Raw genomic sequence first — 6896 nt, 5'->3', positions numbered from 1 at the left:
TGGATCCTATTGATGAAAACGATGAAAACTATATTGGGAATAGAAATGAAGCATTGGATATTATCTTGGATCAATCATCACATGCTTCAACACCATTAATGCCCTATACAGTTGGAAGTTCACAAGTTTTGGAGAAGAAAATAAAGAAAATAGAAAGAGAACTTCAGAATATAATGGATGCAATAGGAAATCTTACTTACCTTTTTTGTCACTTAGATTCGAGGATAAAGGAACACTTTGATCATACGGGACGGATTGAAGCGGGTTTGGTGCAGATTTTCATGAAGAATGAATGGATCGATAAAAATTCGACTGATCAATTCCCGTACTGACCCTTCTACAATTTGTATGTGCATTACTTGTTTATGAGAAATATTATAGGAGGATACTATACTGAAGAGGAAGAGGAGTAATTGAAGAAGTTGGACTTTCCATTGTTTAAAATTTATTATGTTTTTAATGTAATTGTGTTGGATTTTCTTGGCTTTAAAACTCCTATAACTTTAATTGTAATAACTTTAATTGTAATTGTATGTATAATTTAGTTTTCAGCGTTCTAGTGTTACGGTTTGATTTCAACACTGAATTATAGTGTGATTTGCTTTATGTATGTGTCAGGGATGCAATAGAAAATCTTACTTACCTTTTTTATCACCTAGATTAAAAATGGAATTTTATATATAAAAGTTGGTTTTGTGTTGTTTGTAAAAACATTTATTTGTAGAATATTTAAGGATGAATATTATTATTTAAAAAGACTAATTAGATGTTGAAGGGAATTTGAAATAACTGATGTTCGAAAATTATGAAAATTTTATATTCCTTTTAGCACTGGCGTCGACAGTGCCAGAATGGCCGCCGATGGCGCCCGAGACCTAAAAATCCCAAAATACCTTAAAATTTTTGCAAAATGCCATTTTTACCCCTTCGGTCACCTTCAACCTTCGGTTTACACCCCTAGGGCTTGCAAACACTTGGATTTAAATGGATTAGATAACAAAAGGAGTTTAGATTTCATCTTCTTTCTGTAAGATCTACACTTTGAGCTAAAAACTTTTTATTTCCACCGAGGATTTCTCCTACATTGCCAAGATCTGAAATTTTAAATTTTTTAAGGAGATTTTGAGAAAATCCTTTAGTGAAGAACTCTTACTTAGTGGATTTAAGTTTAGAACGTTCCACATTGTGATTTTGAAAATTTTTTTGGAATTTAGTTGGATTTTATCAATTTTTCTTCTTTCTTTTGAAGATTATAATGGCAATAAGGATGAGCAAAGGAAAGAGGAAATTGGAATTTGATGACCAAAAATTCATCAACTACAAAGATAGCATTCATTTCAATAGTCTACTAAATACAAAGAAACTAATTGCGGATCGAGCGTTCAAAAATCCAGTTAGTGAAGTCGAGTGATTAATTGTTGCTCAGCAGTGGGAGATTTTCTGTTACTTTTCTGTCGAGGCTATTATTGGCATAGTCATGGGGTTCTTTACAAATTTTAAGGAGACTTCTAATGACCACATCTATGTTCGTGGTAAAATGATTGAATTTACCTCAAGGAGAATTAATGAATTTTATCAGTTGCGAGAACCATTTCTCTATAAGTACAACACATTCTTTGCTACAAACAAGGCTTTAGATGACGTTATTTCATTTCTTACTGATGGAAGAGGAGCTTGGAAAGTGAAGAATAACGTTAAGGTAAACTTCCTTGCTTCTATGTTAAATGTAATATCCAAGTTTTGGCATTGCTTAATATCTGTTTTACCAGAATGATACCTACAAATTGCCACAGTGAAGTTACTAAGGATAGAGTTATCCTAAACTTTTGTATCCAACAAATGGGCAGTCTAGATGTTGGATCTATAATCTATAGGAACATTCGTTCTATTGCTATGATAAGGCGATTGGTGGATTAGCACACTCTGCTCTGATTTTCACATTATGTGAGTAGTTAGGAGTTTATTTTAAAATTGATGAGGAAAGGATTGAGCCTCTTAAACCTATTGGGTCAGTGAAAATTAAAACCTATGAATCTCATGTTGGATGGAGAACGAGCAGTAAGAGTATGGATATTCCTTCTACTTCTAGCACCCCTAATCTACAGGAACTTATGGAACAGATGATGATCCAGCAAGGAGATATTTCAAGGATGGAGAGCAGGATTAAAAATTTGGAGGCCAGAAATGCACATAATGATAATTTAATAAAGCAAAAGTTTTAATATGATGCTGCATATGATGATGCTATGGTAAGATACATGAAGGGTGACCACTCAACACAGTTTTCTAGTCACCCTATCTTTAACCCTTATTAGAAGCAAAACTTTGATATAGAAGAAGAAGAAGAAGAAGAAGAAGAAGAAGATAAGTGAAGATGTCTGCTTAGTCATAGTTCTGATCTATTATTTAGTTTATTGTTTGTTGCATTTTGTTGTTGCTGTTATTATTTAGGTTGTTAAATTTGAAACTTTGATTTGTATTGAATGTTGTGTTGTGAACTATAATCTGTAGAGAAGTTGTTGAATTGAAATTTATTTTAGTACTGTTATTTATTTTTAGTACTTTGTTGTAATTTTTTTAGTTAACTCTTTCTCAGCAAACTTTTTCATATATATTATATGTTATTTAGTGTTTCAAGTCTAGTAGTTTTTCATATTAGCACCTGCAATATTTCAGAGTTAAGTTTCAAAATCAAAACCTTCAAAAAGTAATTCTTTTCTTTATGTATTAACTATTTTATTTCACCCTGTATTTCAGTTTTTTATGCGTATTTTTTTAAAATTTTAAGTTTGAGGTGAAGAAAAACTCATTTTTAAAAGAAAGAAACTTAATTTTATTTGTCCTCAATGAGCTATATTTTAAAATTTTTATTTTAGCATGACCTGGGGTAATCGAGCCTAAATTTGGATAACTATATTTTTTTTATAAATATATAGTAAGCTTAAGTAAAAACTTTCAATAATAAAGGTTACTTCTAGAGATTAAGGTATTTGGTATGAGAGAATAAGACTATGTTTTTATCTTTTTAAGTAAAGGAATTTGTATTTTTGAAGTATTAAGAACATTAGATTTTTATGTAAGAATAAAAGAATAAAACTTTATGAAAAATTTTCAAAGCTAATATGAATTTATAAAGTGAAGGAATGTGAAAAGTTTTTAACTTTAAGAATAGGATAGTGAAGTTCAAAATCATTAAAGGCTATCCAGATATAGTAATCCTCACATGAAAAAGAAAAGCTAAAAGGAAAATAAAAGCAAAAGAAAAAAAAAAGAGAAAAGAAAAATACGTGAGGAGAAGCTTGAGGAGATGTCTAATCAAAAATTGGCTTTACTTGAAACAACTTAAGGAAGAAGTCTTGACTACATTCTCTAAACTTGTATTTAAGTCTTAGCATATTTACTAGTAAGATTTTCATGATGTTCATTTTCATATGGATATTTTAAATGGCTTTAATATGACAATTTACAATTTTCCTTGAAAAGAATAAAGAATCAAAAATCATAGACTTTACTGCTTGATATTCTTATTCCTTTAGTGTTAACTTGAGTTATTTTAAATTTTTCTTAATTTATGCTATGATATTTTGTACACCAAAATATGGAAGTGTAGAAGCTAAATTCTTTACTATAAGTCATATTTTTCTGTAGTAAAGGAGTTACTTGATGAAAAGTAACATTTAAGTTTGGGGGATTTTGATGCACCAAAAATATATGTATTTTATACCTACATTTTATACTCATTTTTTTGTGATATTAAACTTTAAAGGGAGGTATTTTTCATGTTTTATTATAGGTTGATGATTTTTAGCACTTGAAGCAAAAAGGAAGCAAAAAGGATGGAATCTGGAGTCAAAATGGTGTTTTGGAAGAAAACCTCAGTGTCGACGGCGTCAGCATGAAGGAGGAGTCCAAAATAATGGGGGCACAGATGGCACCATTTGACAGAGAGCATAAGAATTTATTCGAACCACGAGCGCTGATGGCACCAATTTTGTTGTTGTGCAAATATCTAGAAGATTCGATGAATTTGGACGCTTTTTGAAGTGTTATTGGATACACCTCTTGGAAAACCAACATTATGCTTTATTTAGAGCAAAAATTGATCAGAAAAAGGGGGGCTAGTGTGTCATTGAGTTTTCATGAGTTCTCCATTGTGTGTTTATTTAGTGTGGTGAGTCTAAGTGTGATTTCTCCTAAGGGTTTTAGAGAGGGAGATAAGTGAGAGATTTCTTCTTCCTTACATCTTTGAAGAGGGAATCAAGAAACAAGGGATTTGCTTTAAGGAAGAGTTGAATATAAGTAGTGTTTGTTCGTTATTGTTGTATAAACTTTCTTTTATTTATGAAATTTGTATTTGGTCATATCTTCCTCATGAGATTTGAGTAGTTTTCTTTATCTTTCTCCCTACCCTAAGATATGGTGAAATGAAGAGATAATTTGGATGTGCCAATTTTAAAATATAAAATAAATTGTGATGATTTTTCACTCCGTTCTCAACTTACTTTTTGATTTGGCCAATTGAAATGTTAACATCTGTTGTGAAACATACTATCCGGAAAATGGAGTAGGAGTTTTACAATAAAGTGAGAATCACATTCAATTCCATGAAGGAGTGATTCGTTCATGGAATTGGGTGCAAATAAATAGATAAATATATATTAATAGGCAAAGAATTGGAGATTCTAGACAGACTAAAATCCTTAATTTGGCTTTAGTGTTTAGGAACTAAAGCGAGAGTTAGCCTTCAAGGGAAGGGAAGTGGGAGCTCTGGAGTGAGAGCCAGTATCCTCCCAGCCTAACCATGGATTTACAGAGTAAACCTAAGATTAGCCAACAATTCTCTATAACACTTGACTAAGGGTAGAGAATTAAAATTGCTCATATTTGGTACAATACAAATTCAAACCATTTATCACTCTCATTTAACCAAAAACTCATTGTAATGGGAATGATGCTTTCTCATATTAGATAAACTCATCAAAAAAACATAGTTTGATAGTTATTGTTTAGCTTTGCTTTATTGTTTTGCAAATAGTTGATAATTTAGTTCTAATAGCACCTTAAATATTCAAAATTAGTTTAGTAGATTTTCTTTATTTTTGTGAATTTCCTAATTTAAATTTCCATTCAAATTTAAACCTTTCTCGTGTGATTGATATTTGGGGCTTAAACCGAAAGTCCTGTATTACTTGATAATGATACGTATACTTGCGTAGAATCCCAACATAAATTGCTTTAATCTCTTATTCATAAAATAACAAACCATGTTTTTTGGCATTGCTGCAAAGCTGAGTCAACTTTATTAATTTTACGCAACTATAATTTGGCAAAATTTGGCTAAACCCATATTAGCTGGGGCTCTTGGGTTCAAAGAACTCCAACACTTGCAACAAGTCAACATGCGTAAACTGTAGATCAATTTCAGGTAACAACATTCTTTGTGGGATAAGTTCATGCATGGTAAATATTGTATGGACGCTCATCCAAACATGGTGTCTAGAAAGTTGGGAGACTCCAAGCTTTGGGTTAATTAGCTGAACATTTATTTCTTTGGGATCTTGGTAATGTTAATGTACATTTATGGCTGGATAATTGATACCCTACAAACATGTTGATTCATAAAACCACTGCTCTAAACTCCAACCTCAAAGTGGTTGATTGCTGGATTGGGGACCAATGGTTTGAACCTTTCTTGCAGACTTTATTTGAGGATTCTTCTATTGAGCAGGTTTCTAGGGTGGATTTTGATAAATCCCTCCCTGAAAACATTATTTGGTATGCAAGCAGCACTCAAAGCTTAACTAAGTCCATTTACTCCTAGATTAATAGCGGGGACACTGTCCTTTGGAGGGCTGCTTTGTGGAATAAATTCCACTCCCCCTTTATTTCTTTTCTCAACTAGAGAATATTCCATAAAATGCTTCTTGCAGATCATATCCTCAAACTGAAAGGTCTGTAGTGGCCTTCTAGGTGTGGGTTATGCTTGACAGTTGATAAGTCCATTGATCATATCTTCTTTGAATGTAAATTCTCTTAACATGTTTGGAGGGAATGTTTAAAGCATCTACACTGGATACTCTCAATTTAGATTGGTGGCACCTTTCCTCCCGCTGGGTCAGTTGGCATGATGATGGGCTTGGATCTTTTCCTCTGATTATTGCTTGGTTTCTATATATGGCTAGAAATCAGGTCCAGTTTTATGAACAACCTATAACGATGGTCAAGGAGGCCAGAAATTGCATATCCTTCCTCATTAAGCTAATCAAACATAAGGTATTTCCCAACATTTGCTCCTTCCCAAGTTTGGCTAGTCTCCCCTCAGATTTTGTTATCAAAGTCTGCTGGAAGTCTCCCCAATTTCCTTTCATTGAAGTGAATATTGATGGTAGTTCTTCTGAGTTGGGAGCTGGTATTGGAGGGGTACTCAGGAACCATCAGGGGCACTGTCTACTGTTCTTTTTTGCACTTGTTTATGCTTTGGATGCTCTGGAATCTAAACTCATTGCATTTTTTTTTGGGCCATGAAGTTTGCCATTATGAATCAATGGAGATACCTATTGGTGGAGGCGGACTTAGATGTCTTAATGCAACTTTTGCAAGATGTGGATCTCTCCCCTTGGCATATCTCACAATGGGTTAGAAAGATCAATACCATGAGGCCTCTCTTAAATGTGCACTTTTTTTCATCTACAAGGAAGGAAACAAACCTACCGATTGGTTTGCTAGGATTGGGCAAAGCTCCTTAGACCCCTCTATTTCTTCATCCCTACCTTCTCCTCTTCTTTTCTTACTTAGGGGGGAGGGGCATTCTCAAGGCTCCCCACCTTAGAGTTGTAACTTGATTTTTTGATGGAATAGATTTTCCTATCTTATATATATATATATATATATATATA

The sequence above is a fragment of the Phalaenopsis equestris genome, unplaced genomic scaffold, assembly GCF_001263595.1.
Source record: "Phalaenopsis equestris unplaced genomic scaffold, ASM126359v1 Scaffold235266, whole genome shotgun sequence".
Lineage (NCBI taxonomy): Eukaryota > Viridiplantae > Streptophyta > Magnoliopsida > Asparagales > Orchidaceae > Phalaenopsis > Phalaenopsis equestris.
The sequence above is the reverse complement of the archived record's forward strand: the minus strand, read 5'-3'. Positions refer to the sequence as shown.